The sequence below is a fragment of the Choloepus didactylus genome, chromosome 14 (genome assembly GCF_015220235.1).
Source record: "Choloepus didactylus isolate mChoDid1 chromosome 14, mChoDid1.pri, whole genome shotgun sequence".
NCBI lineage: Eukaryota > Metazoa > Chordata > Mammalia > Pilosa > Megalonychidae > Choloepus > Choloepus didactylus.
Window position 1 is genome coordinate 53,113,161 of NC_051320.1, and position 14,503 is coordinate 53,127,663.

At 39.6% G+C, this 14,503-nt stretch overlaps 1 long non-coding RNA gene across 2 annotated transcripts in view; it reads right to left on the minus strand.

Annotated features, from left to right (window-relative positions):
- Window positions 1–8,800: 8,800 nt before the first annotated feature.
- LOC119508693 overlaps window positions 8,801–14,503 on the minus strand; it is a 56,290-nt gene continuing 50,587 nt past the window's right edge. For both annotated transcript variants that reach the window (XR_005211566.1, XR_005211565.1), the window contains exons 3-4: window positions 11,636–11,797; window positions 8,801–9,067 (exon numbers count right to left, since the gene is read on the minus strand). This is a non-coding gene — a long non-coding RNA (uncharacterized LOC119508693). The remainder of the gene's footprint in view (window positions 9,068–11,635; window positions 11,798–14,503) is intronic.

A 14,503-nucleotide genomic window follows, 5' to 3' on the forward strand; every position in this document is an offset into this window, starting at 1 on the left:
TAGGTAAATACATCATTAGTGGTTAATCCTCACAACAATCCTTTGATGTAAGTACTTTTACTATGACTTTTACAGAGAAAAACTGAGGCTCATATAACTTAAGTAACTTACTCCATGACACACAGCTACTAAATGATGGGGTCAGGGTTCAGTCTTGGCTCTGTCTGACTCCAGAACCAGGGCTAGGTTGTCCACCAGGACCATACACTGCCTCTCACTGAAAACAGGTAATTGCTAAATGATTTCAGAAGAACTCAAAGAAATCTGATTTGAATGGTGATTGTATGCCAATGTTCATAGCAGGATTATTCACAATTGTCAAAAGGTGAAAGCAAGTCAAGTGTCTGTCAGTAGATGAATGGATAAACAAAATGTGCTACCTACAGACAATGCAATATTATTCAGCCATAAAAAGGAATGAAGTTGTGAAACATGCTAAAATATGGATAAACTTTGAAGACATACATTCAGTCAAATAAGCCAGACACAAGAGGACAAATATAGTATGTTTTCACTTGTATGAAATACCTAGAAATTAGCAAGTTCGTGGAGGCAGAAAATAGTTTAGAGGTTACCAGGGGCTAGGATGAGGGGGAATGGGGAGTTATTGCTTGCTGGGTACAGAGTTCTGTTTGGGATGATGATAAAGTTTTGGTAAGGGATGGTGGTGATGGTAGGACAACATTGTGAATGTAGTTAATATCACTGAATTGTCCATATGAACGTCGTTGAAATGGGAAATATTTTGTTGTATATGTTACCACAATTTTTAAAATGTTAAAAAAAAAAAAAAAGGAAGTAGGAGAAGGTGAAGAAAGTTTTCCTGCCAAAATGAATCTTAAAACTCAAAAGCCTCATGATGCAGCATTGTTAGACCATTTTCATTTTCCTATCTCAAATATATGGTTGACCCTGGAATATACTAAAATTTTGGGTTTGATATAATTTTCTATAGCACTCCACACAAAACAGTGCTATCTCACTCTTAGATTTCATAGTTCTAAGAAAAATATAAATGGCAAAGTTTAAGAAAGAGAAGGGGCCCAGGGACCCCCAAATCCTTCCCAGTCTAAGGGAGGTGCCCTTTTCTTTACCTCTCTCCTTTTTCCCCACAAGGTACAGCAATTATACCTTGTAGGCTGTAAAATCTCTTTTTGTGCTTAGCTAGAGCAGAGCTCCTTCTCATTAGAACATTTAGGTTCCATGGTTTTTTAATTGTGCCACAGAGCCCTGGGGATTCTGAGAGACCCTCTGGGTGGGAGGAAGGTAACCTGGAGAAGAGGAAATACGTCTGAGCTGGGAGGTCCTGGGGTCCTCCTCAACTTCCACAGAAGCTGCAGTTTGAAGCAAGGGCTATTCCTCTGCTTAAAAAAGAAAAAAGATTGAAAACCACCATTCTAGTTAACAAATTGCAATTTTGACTCGACATAATTTACCAGTTTTCAAAGAATTGGATTATGTCAAAACAAACTTAATCCTAAACCCGTACTGGGCCAATCTGGATGACTCAGAAAGTACTATAAGATTTTATTATGGAAGTGGTAGCTAATAAGCTTTTCTGGTTGATAGACTGAGGATAACATTTGCATTCTCAGCTCTCCAAATACATCAGATGTATACAAAATAATTACTCAAAATTGCTCTTAATAGAAGTTGAGATTCTATTCTATTCAATCTATAAGATTGCTCTTAATAGAAGTTGAAACCAATCTAGGGTGGCCCATAATTTCTCCAGTGCTCAGAAGCCTTGTGCAGTCTCCCTGTCCTCTTTGAAAGCAGCAACTGCAATGGATGAGCCAGGACATTTCAGCAGCAGCAGCAGAGGCTGCTACTGTGTGGAGTAAGTATTGCATATTATTTTTCTGTGATATTTAAAGTGGGAATTTTAACAGTATTTTCAAAATAACATTTATGTTATTTTCTGAATATAAAAGTGGCATTTTGATAGGTAGTTAGCTTTAGATTGCTACTGCTTGCTGCTCATATCCCTGAGACCAAGAATTAAAAAGACTGCCTTCCTATATAAAATGGGAAGAAGGAAAAGTAAAAGGGAACAAAACACAATTACTATATAATGAATTAACCTGCCACAAAAATTTTTTGTCACTGTTTACAGGGATGAGATTAAGCTGTACATGTGTCACTAACATTTTCCTTCCTCAATAAAAAACTTCTGAAGAGCATCATTTTAATGGCTGCATGATATATTCTATTATAAAGGCACATTGAACTTTGCTTAATCATTCTCCTACTGTCATCCTTTGAGGCTGTTTCCATTTTTTGAATTATGAGAAATAGCATTGTGATGAAAATCTTTGAGCATAAATCTTTGCCTGTATATCAGTTTATTTCCTTTGTTAAGTAGCAATAGTATGGTTTTTCATGCCGTATTTTAATGAGATACCCCCTTCCTGGTCTCCCCCTTCCTTTGGCTAGTCCAGGTTCTTTTCTTCTTTGTGACCTTTCTTTACTTGGTGCCTTTAGCAATTTCTGGATATGCCTCTGGGATTCTGTCCTTTTTTTTTTTTTTTTTTTTTTTTCAAAGATTCTTCTGGGGATTCTATTTTCATTCAGCCCTTCCAGGTGTCCAGACCATTAGATTTGAGCTCTTAATCAGGAACAGTGCTTGCCAGTACTGATGCAATCTCTTATCATCCCACATCCTATTATACTTTATAAGCCATTCCCCAGGATCTTTCAGTACATAACTTGGATCTTACATTCTCCTCTTCTTCTAATACCCCTGCATTTTCAAAGCCTATATTAAAATAGACAGAAAACAGGTTTTATAACACCAACCTACAGTTTCTGAACTTTTTTTCGATGGAAAATCTCTTATGCTTAGAGAGAAAGCATGGCTTTGTATAATTCTTTTAGATCAGAGTTTCACTGGGGAATGTGGCAGAGTTGCTGAAATTTGCACTCATTAGCATCCAAGTTGTACTTAAACACCTTACAATATTCAGTACTTGAGCAAAATAGGCCTATAGATCTATATGAGACATCTCCCTATGGCTAAATTAAATGAAGCCAAAGTTTAAAGTTTGGGGAAATGCAAAGAAGTTTCAAACATATCCAAATATCTTCATTTCTTAATTATTTCACATGTTACTTTGGCACTTTCAGGCTCTGAAAAAAATCAATTTAAAAAAAAATCGTTTGTTTCAAAAATCTCTAACTTAAGGGTTAGCATCCTTTGAAAATCTTTAGGGAGGCAGAGAGCCCCAACACTGCTTGCTTCCCCACTACAGCTTCCCCATCCAATTCCACCTTCCTGAAAAGCACGAGGTCTTATTAAATGCCAAGTGAGGGACAGAGGTTCAGCATGGGCCTAATACACCCCCTCAGCTGGCATTTAGTAGAGAAAGGTGTAGATAAAATCAGTGTTTCTCTGCTCTGCTATGAAAACTGCATATAGCATCTTTCCCATAGGTAAACACATCTGATAAGTTTACACAGATCATTCCACAAGGGGAAATTGGGGCCATTTAAAATGCAGCCTTTCTCTTCTTGCTACAAACTACACTGTAGCCACTTTAATGAGAAAATGAACCTGACCAGGGCTGAAATTCTGCCCAAGTGCATTTGTATGACCACAGCAGTTGTTCAAATACTGAAACACTTCAGTACTGGTTGGTAACTAGCCATGTTCCTGGCATGACCAATCTCTGATACCAGATACCAGACCTCTCCCTAGGGACCCCCACTCCCCAGAGTCCACTAAAGAGTTAGCACCTGCCACAGCAGGGACCTCCAGCCTCATCTAGCATCACGGGGCCAGTCCATTCTGCTTGGTGATCCAGTTCAGGAGTATTTTGAATATCATTCTTAAACTAAACTAATATATCAGCTGGCCTTAAAGAAATCGTGGAACATATGTTTGCTATAGTTTTATTGGAATTTTATTTTATTCTCACCCTCAGTTATTCAATAAATATTTGTTAGGCACCTGTTTGGTGGACTGCAGGCACAGTCCTGCTTCTAGGGAGCCTATAGTCCAATGAGGAAGACAGATAATGAAATAAGTAATTTCAAAATGTGTAACATGCTACAATAGGGCAGGCACAGGGGGCTATGAGAGCCCAGAGGGAGGACTTGGGCAGGGCTTCCAGGAGAAGGGGACGGTGAAGCTGAAACTTCAGGAGCAAGTCTACATTAGCCAGGTGAACAGAGGTGGGGGCAGGTGTGCTGGGAAGGATGATACAAGCAGAATCAACAGCCTGTGGAAAGGCCTAGAAGCCAAAGAGAAGCAGGCAAGTTTAGGAGCTGCAGACAGTTTATTAATGGTGGACAGATGAAAGTAATGAGGAAAAAAACTGTGAGGTTAGACCAAAGAAAGATTTGCTTTTCACATGTCACTACTGCATTTAAGCTGGAGATGAATTGTAGTTGGCTGTTTTCATTACCGGGTACCTCAGAGAACCTGGTCTCAAGCTATATTCAAACTTGACAAAGCTTTTGCTGATCATTTTGACCCCAGGACTGCTCTGGACATCTCCCAAGATCCCACTGCACAGTAAACCCACCAGCTATGGACAACAAGATGTGGAGGGAGGAGTCGGCTGTCAGCTCCTGCTCCCAGGGGACCGAGCCCTCCCTCGCCTGGCTTCCTCACAGCTGCTGGCCCTGCACAGAGCCTGGCACAGTGGGTGCTCAGTGAATATCTGTTGAATGAATGGGGGATAAGTTACGAGGACAGTTTTTGAGATGGAATTCTTAATAAGTATCTCATAAACGTATGCCTGAGTGATCTTGACAATTCAATAGTCACTGCATCCATTTAGGAGTGATACTTTCAATATACATATTTTAAAGGGAGAAGACCAACATCATGCAAGTTCTCTCCATCATGAAACTGTTCTCATTCCTTATTTTTCAAAGGCTGGAGTACTTGATGAATTGTGATGTTTGAGGGAGAGGGATTTGCGAGAGCTTTGTTACCATGTCACCTTTTCCCTCACTCATTCCTTCTTGCCTCCCAGGCCTCTTTTGCCCTTTCCTCCTCATTCTTCAGTGACTGGTGTCTTAGGATAACCAGTTCCTCATAGTTTGCATGGGACTTTTCTAGTTTTTACACTGAAAACACTGTATCCCACATTCCCTCTGTTCCTGGCAAACTGGACAGTTAGTCACCCTTCCAATGAAACAGCTTCTTTAGACTGATGACATTCTTAAGTCATTGGCACTAAACCAGAAGTCTTTCCAAGAAATTTGCTCCCCCCTTGGAGTTGCTCTAGATTTATTCCTTTCCCCAAAAAATGCAATGTGTGCCTGAAATAAGCCGAGGTCTGTGCTACAAGATGCCACTCCCAAGGAACTTATCGCTGTAAATGATCAAAAATTTGAGGAACTTCCCACTATTACAAAGGAGAGTGTGGGTCTGGATCTAATCCTACCTATTTTACTTATCCTGTTAGTTCCTACTGCTAACATGAATAAATATGGATTCTGAGGTGATTAAACACCATCACAGGCTGCCCGATGTAGCAAAGGCTAATTTATTTTTGATCTACTACTTAAGTGTAAACATCTGACTCAGAGCATCCCGCCTTGTTTCCAGGGACTCAAGCAGCTAAGCTGATGAAACACCTGAATATTATGCAGCAGAACTTGGATTCATTTCTTCTTTTCTTTTCTTACTCTTTGCTCTAAACATCTGTTTTCCCTTGTGGAGCATGAGTTCATCACTAGAACAACAACACAGCAGTCCTATATACAAAATAGTATTTTGACTAGGAAACTTCAACCTGTATGTAGTGTTCTCCTACTCACTATGGCTTCCTTAACTATCCTGATAACCAAGTAACTCACATTAGTGGCTTTAGACAGTCCACCAAAATAACTACCTATCATCTGCACCACATTGAACAGTGCTGGCCTCACACAGCTGACGCTATTGGATGTCTGCCAAGCACATACTCCCCATTCTTCCTTCCTGTTTAGGTACCACAAAGCCTAGTACATCTCAAGAAAGTGACTCTACCTCCAAACAAAAGACAGTCCCCCCAAGGGTTGGAGGGATTGGCTCAGGAATGGATGTACAACCAACCCAGTGATGACAAATGAGATGCAAAGTCTGCTGCAGACATCTCTCATTCTTTAAAAAAAATAAAAGACTCACTGGAAGACTCTGTGGGTTATCCTTTTTAGATGTAAACCCTGCCTGAAATTGCTGCAGCTATTTTACTGCCCACATGAAGATGTAACTGACACCAAAGATGGCAAAGCAGAGGTGGAAAGGACCAGATAACAGATGGTGAGCATCTCACCAGTGCTGTTATACTGTAATACAGTGCTCCTAGCATTGAGGGACTTTCAATAACTTTCCTGAAGGACATTCAATAACTTGCACATCTCATCTTGGCCAACGATATTCAAAGAGATTCTGGATAATTGGGTGAGGTCGGCTCGGAGCAAATCCTCCACCATATTGAAAACATAGCTCTGGATGTGAAGCAACAAGCAAGTGTTTTGTACAGTATAGAGTCCCCTCCCCCTCCTCTAATGACTGAAGGAGTCCTTGTTGTCTTGGAGTATATGTGAAGTCTGCCTTCTGATGGGTAATTAGAGCCATAATTATAGAGACCTGTTTGATTTGGGGCTGCCTCATGGACTCAGCCACTTCCCACAAATGGCTATAAGCAGAACTGAAAATCAGCTCAAGTCTCACCAGCTCCTCAGAGTCAATCACACCCCCCCAAAAGAATCCCATCATATGGCCTAAGAAAGTACTTAACACGATATAGTATAATAACTTGTTTATATGTCTTTCTTTTCCACTACATTGGAAGCTCCTAGAGGGAACTCCTCTCTCTAACCCAGAGCCTAACACACAACCTGCCCATAGAAAATGCCCAGTAAGGAAGGGAGGGAGAGAAGGAAGAAGCAATAAACAAATGAATGGGTAATGTTTATTTTCGAGACCAGTGCTGTCCAGTAGAAACAAACACAAACTATAAATGTGAGCCACATATGTAATTTTACATTTTCTAGTAGCCACATTAAAAAAAGTAAAAAACTGGTGAGATTAATTTCAGTAACATATTTTATTTATCCCAATATATCCAAAATAATATCATTCCAACATGTAATTAATATGAAAAAAGCTATCATGAGATTTTTTTTTATTATTAAATCCTCAAAATCTGATGTGTATTTAACCCTTATTGAAGTGTAAATTTGAACTGGAACCTATTTCAAGTGTGCAATAGTCACATGTGGCTAGTGAGCACGCATTGAACTGCACAGCTCTGGACACTTCCCACCTTCTCTTCTTTCAGTGCCTTTCCTGTTTCAGAAGCCCCGCCTTCCCCTGCATAGGCCCCACCTACTTCAAGGTGTCCAGCACCCAAAGTCAAAACCAGTCCCAACTCACTCAGCCTTACAAAATGTGTCCACCCCTTATCCCAGACTCCTGCCTTAAAATTTCATGTTATCTGGCGTTCTTGGATGCTAATTAATTTAAAAGAATAACAATCCCAAGTAATGACCTGAATCTTAATAGGTGTTCGAAGAAAGACCTTTTCTTGCCACCAAAGGAGTTAGAGGTATTCCATATTGGGAACGAAAATGTGCATAGTAACTTGAGCCAACGCCTCTAATAAGGCACCTTGGCAGGTCCCGGCTCAGGCCTGATACATCAAAAAAGAAATGAGGGAAAAGAAAGATTTCCTGTCCCAAAATTTTGGCAAAGAAACAACTGAAAGTTATCTTTGAACACATCAAACAACCCTCTCTGTCTGACCCTCACCAAGAACTCCATCGCCTCAAAACCTTGACTTCCTTCCAATGTCCCACAGGACATCTTGTTGTTCCCCAGGTGAGTCACTGGCTGTTGTCACTAAGAATTCTTAGCATGATTCCCAAACTTTGAGTCTTTCAATCCAAAAAACTACCAATGGCATCGTAAAGGTATGAAACTAGAATAAAGCCTTCCCGTCTTCTTCAAAAGCTTGTTGCAAGTCATAATTAAACAATTTCCTTCCTTCTTCCTTCTTTCCTCCCTTCCTCTTCACAGATACTTGAGTATTTACTATGTGAAAATCCAGTATTGGTGCTATGAAAGATACAAAGATGACTAAGATTCCCACAGTCAGAATATTTAGTCCTAGTAGGAACCTTCAACTATAATATAACCACAAAACTGTACAACACAAAGAGTGAATGCTAATGTAAGCTATAGACTTCAGTTAATCATAATGTGTCAGTTTGGTTCATCAATTGTAACAAATCTATCACATTAATGCATGATGTTAATAATAGGGGAAACTGGGCCAGGATATATGGGAACTCAGTTCTTTCTGCACTATTTTTCTGTAAATCTAAAACTATTCTAAAAAATAAAGTTTATTATTTAAATATTCACAATATAACACAGAAGGTGGCAATTGCCACAAGAAGCCATAGACACAGTGGCAGAAAGAGCTGGAGAAAAGAGATCAATTCCTGCTGGGTAGAATCAAGCAAGACATTTGAGGTTGACCTTGAAGAATGTCTAGGATTTTCAAAGATTAGAAAAAAGAGTTTCCAGTTGAGCTGGGAGAAAAAGCACAGAGAAAAGAAAGCACATCATATTTATGCATTTTTCTGTAGGGCAATTTCCACAAGTATGTTTCATAGGTTGTAATAGGAGAAAAGATTGGAAGAAAAGGCACCAAAAACTAACCGTAGTCATCTCGGGGTAGTAAAAACTCCCTTTGTGCTTTTATATGTGTTTCATATTTCCTTCAGTGAACATGTATTACTTTTAATTAGGTGATACCTTTTTTATTTTTCAAAAAAGTCTTTCAAATCACTTCAAAATAGTTGACACACAAAAAAAGGAGAAACCAAATCTTTCCAGATAAGAACTATGACTGAATGAAACAAGTTTAATCGTGTCAGTTATGACATGGAGGAAGAAAATGGCCAGGGGAGGTTGTTGATCTGCCAGCTGGTTCCGACGGATACTGGTGTTGTAGTTTCTACTTGAAGGCAGAGCGGAACTTGGATTTTTCCTTTAGGTAAGTAATGTCTGCCCTCTGCTGGTGATTCAGAGCTACCAAAAGCAAACATTTTCCTTTTCCATCTGTCAAGACAGTGATGACAAGACAAGAAAGAAATGTAAAATCATCATCCTGTCCTTTAAAAAGGCATTAGTTCCATTACTTTGGCGATATTTCCAATGTCTTTAAATGTATTCCCCATTGGTGAGAAAAACCCATTTGCTCGCTTTCCCTCTCGGCCCAGTAGCACAGGCAATCCTCAGGATGGAACTTCAAAATATCCCCCAAGCGCGAGGAGCAATCATTTCAGGCGGCAGGAGGGTAGGTTTGATTTGGTTTGTGGAGTGTAGGGGACAAGAGGTAGGGGTAAGAGACTAACAGAGAATGACAGAGAGTCAGAAATACAGAACCAAATGTGTCTCCTAACTCAAAAGATCTCATCAGGGTGTTTTTCTGAATTAGGCCAATTGAGTGGTATCCTTAGACCAGAGTTTCTCAACCTCAGCCCTAATAACTTGGGGATTTGATCATTCTTTGTTGTAGAAGACTGTCCTGTGAGTTGTAGGGTGTTTAGCACCATCCCTGGCCTCTACCCACTAGATGCCAGTGCACCCCTCCTCCAACTGTGACACCAAAAAATGTCTCCAGAGGTTGCCAAATGCTGGGGCAGGGGGTGGTGTCAAAACACTTCCTGATGAGAACCACTGCTTTAGACTCAGCTTCATTTTTTTTAATCATTTTTTTATTGTCGAATATAACATATATATAGACGTGATAACTTTCCAAGTGCAATTTAACAAGTAGTTAGCAAATTTCAAAGAATATTATAAATAACAGTTCCACAGTTTTAGTTATTTCCTTATTGTGAAATATAACATATATACAAAAAGGTAATATCTTTCAAAGTATGATTTAACAAGTAATTATATAGGAAATTTCAAAAGTTATGAGTTACAGTACCATAGTTTCAGTTATTTCCTTATTGTGAAATATAGCATGTATATAAAAAGTTGATAGCTTTCAAATTACAATTAACAAGTAGCTATAGAACAAATTTCAAAGGATGCTATGGGATACAATTCCACCATTTCAATCCTTTCCTTCTAGCTATTCCAATACCCTAGTGACTAAGAAAAAGAAAATTATGTAGAGATTCAGTATTCATAACCCCTTGTTAAATTGCATTTTATCTGTTGCTACCCCTTTCTCTAGTTTAATCATTTTCCTGATCTTCAGGAATGTTCTAAGCAGTGACCACCCCAACTTGTTCATTGACCACCGCAACTTGTTCACCCCGACCTTATGAGAAAAGGGGACACATCTAGTTGATGTTCTTGAAGAGGCTATTGCCTCTGGGTTTGGAACTTAGCTGGCATAGGAGTTCTCTGGAGGATTTAAATTTCTGAAGGATAAACTTAGTGAGTGAAACTTTTATAGAGTCTCAGATAGGGATATGAGTATTCTTTAAGGTTTTCGGGACTCCTGTAGACTTGGGCTTATCATATGGTGGTCATTTGGCATATCTAGGTGAAACTTGCATAGGAGTAACTTCCAGGACAGCCTCTTGACTCTATTTTAATTCTCTTAGCCACTGAAACCTTATTTTGTTGTCTTTCTTTTCCCCCTTATGGTCAAAAAAGCATTATGGAATGATTGGAAGGTAGCACTTTAGGAAAGACTGAATACAGTCCACAACCCTTTATTCACATTTCTAAAATCCACAAAGTTCTGAAAACCATTTTTTTTCCATGAGTTTGGCATCAAAACCTTTCATGGCAAAACCTGACCTGATATGAGTAAGGTTACTTATATCTTCATTGGTTCCATGGAGTGTGACTATTCATATTTTTCTACACAAATGTTAATGTGCTTGACATGTGCACTGTTTTACCTTTCTAAAACCCAAAACAATCTGAATTCCAAAACACATAATGGCCCCAGGGTTTTGGATAAGGGATTTTGGACCAGTATATGTAAATTAACAGAGAAATGAGCTAACACCTTCACACTAGAAATGTTCATTAATTCTCATTTGCGTCTTGTATCATGTCAGGCAAACTGGGAGCTCATTATATAAGACAGATGGGGAAAGATGGGTGTGTGGGTTTCATGTAGGATATGTTCATGATCAGCATAAGTAGCCCCCATCCAAAGAAACTAGCCACTATTTATATCTGTCACCTCTGGGAGAGAAGGGGCTATGAGTCACAAATCCAGCCAGATCTCCCTCTGGAGCCCCAGACATTCAAAGCAGCTCCCCTGCTGGAAGCGGCACTTCCCTCCAGCTCCCACCTGTTCTTATAATTAGAGTTTTATTGGGACACAGTCATGCCTATTCATTGACATTTTGTCTATGGCTGCTTTCACACTACAACAGAACTGAGTCATTGTGACAGGGACTGTGTGGCTCACAGTGCCTAAAACATTTACTATATGGTCCTTTAAGAAAAAACTTGCTGACCCCTGGATTTAAGGCTAGGTGGAGGGATTGCGGCAGGGAAAGCTGTGAAAGAAAGTAAGGGAAGGAAATTGCTGACTTCAACTCCCTAAGAATAGCAAAAGGGCAGTTTATAAGTTAGGATTCAGTTCAGTTGCATATAACAGAAACCTAATTATAGTAGTTTAAACAAAATAAAGGTTTCTTTTCTTACATATAAAAGAAGTTGATAATCCAAGGCTGGTTTGGTGGCTCCATGGTCATCAAGGACCCAGATTCCTTTTATCTTTCTGTTCCCCATCATCCTTAGCATTGGCTTCCATCTTCTAGTTTGTTTTGTGGCCCAATGTAGCTGCTGGAGCTCCAGTGATCATATCTGTTTCCAGATAGATGGAGAAAGTGAAGGTCAAAAGGATCTATTTTCCAGCTGATTCAATTCCCTGTAATGAAATGACCTGGAAGCCCCATTCTAGAACTTCCATTTCCAATGCAATGGCCTTTCCTAGCTATGAAGGAGATGGACATATAGTTTCCCCCAGCACCCTACTCATGAGCCCTTCACATTTTTTCCCCACAGCATCATAGAAAGGTTTGTAGTTATTAACATGCTCATACCTAGGATATGAGAGCCTCTTAATGAGTTCCGAAACAAACATTCTCAACAATACTCACATAAGAAATAGGAAAATCCCTTCCCCCATCTTGCTATTAATGTATTTGTTCATTTCCAAAATATTTGTTAAGCCCCAGCTACATGCCAGACTGTGCTTGCCACTGCAACCTTCTCTTTTTATTTTATTTCCCTGGGTGTTGGGAGGTGGGCATGTCAATGTTCTCTTAACTGTTATTTCATAAAACAGTGGAGAAAAGAAGCATTTTATGTGTCATCTAAACCACTGAATTATATCATGACAAATAGATGTCAGTTTATTTTCCTTTATCTGAAATACATATGTAACCATCATTAAATAGCATAAGTCTTTGTATGAAATATTTTCCCAAATTGTGAGCATTAAAGTGGTTTTGTGTTGTTAACATAAAGAGAATTTTAGCTTATAAAAGCACTCATCCATTGTTACTCTTTATGTTTCTCTCTCCCCTAATACACTACTATAAACTCCTTAATTACTTCTTTGTATTTCTTAAACATGAATGCTTAATAAATGTTTGATGAGTGAATGAACAATCTTTCAACCTTCAGGCTGAGGATTCCCTGCCTTTAAAGCAGGGCTCAGTGACTATTTCCTATTCTTTTGAGAAGACAGAGATGCAGATAATACTTAGATGAGTGGAGGACTTTACAATTTTCTAAGTGCATTCATATACATTTAAAAAATCATTTTAAACTTATATTAAATTAATCCAAAAAATATACCTTGACCAGAGGAGTGCTAGAGAGAAAGAGTAGAAAGTTTATGGTTTATACTGAATAGAACTAGGAGAAGGTATATCTCCTACATTCCATTTAGTCCATTAAAAATTGATCTTTAAATGCAGTATTTGAAAGTGTGCATTTCAGATTCTATGAGAAGCATTACTACCCATTTCAAGTGAATAAATATCAAAAAGAAAAGAACCTAAACAGCATCAAAAGGAACCCAGGTTTGGTGTCAGAAAAAATTGTGTCAAAACCAAGATCCATGAAGCAGCAGAAGTCTTTCCTAAAAGAGGTATGGAATCAGCATAAAAACGGCAAACACTCTGGTTTCAAAATTATTCTGCCCAGCGGAGTTTTTGTTCTGTTTCCCTGCCAAAAACAAACAAAAACAAAAACTGCAGGGAAAATTTTGGCCACCAGAGGGTGCTCAACCAGAATCCAAAGGAAACCCCTTAGGGAGCTCCCTTTTAAGTGCTCTTTAATGAAGACCTACCCTGAACCATCTCAAAGTTATCCAGATTGTTTTCCCAACCAATCCTCCCTAAACTGTGCTCTGTGGGAAAGCACTGTCTCTTCTACTGTAGGCTTCCAGAACAGGACATGATTTCTGAGGGTCAGAGAGTCACAGGGGCTCCACATTGCCCCAGACCAGAGCTCTACATCTGCTACACCTGTCTGGAGCTCCAGTGGGCTTGTCCTATTCTTGTATTTGCTGATGAATGTAGAAATTTACATGTGGTTAGTTTATGTTTTTTGTTCTTCTTAAGTACACTGATGATGAATAAATCAGACCAATATGAGGCTGTTACATTTAATTTAGCAATTAATAATTAAGAGAACTGCTTATCATTTAGAAACACCAGGATTCATACATTTAATTACCATCTGGATCTCTTACAAATTATTTGATTTGTTTAATCCTTGTTTATTTTCATCGAAAAGCCCTCAAACATCGCTAATTTGGCATGCCAGAGATTCAGCTAATCACCTTAGTAGAAAATAAAACAAAATATGAAGGAACTCTGCACTTGAACCACTCTGGCAGCGGAAAGAGAACCCCCAGCCTGGGTGGGAGGAGACCTGCCTTCCAACAGACAGTAGCCAGTGATTAACTGTGGGACTGTGGGACTGTGGGAGGTCACTTCATGTCTTTCGACCTCAGTTTCTCCCTTTGTAAAATGTGAGGGGGCTGAGCTGGAACAGTTTTGTGTTGTTGTTAAGAGAATCCTTTCTCCTGTAAGGGAAGGGGAATATTCTCCTAAAGTCCAGCAGACAGGTTCCATGTGGTGCACCCAAGTGCAGGACCCGGGTCTCCTTTGCACACTGCACCCTCTCAGGTCTCCAGGATGACATTCTCCATCACGGGGTTGGGTGCACACATGTGGAACAGGTGTGTAAATGCAGGTTGTCCACACAGTAACAGGCATGGAACCAGTCAGGACAGTGCTCAGTTACATGCTTCAGAAGCCAGAGTGGATTAAGTGAGAGTTTATGTTTCTCGTGTAACAAGGAAGGTGTGAGTGGTGGGTAAGCCAGCACTAGTGTGGTTGCTCACAGACCATCCTGCTCTGCCCTCCTTGGCAGGCAGCCACAGATGGCTGGGGTAGCTACGGGCATAATGTCTCCATTTCAGGCAGGAAGAGTGAGGAAAGGAGGAGGCAAGAGACCCACACCATGGAGGCCTGTATGTTTTTATGAGGAAAA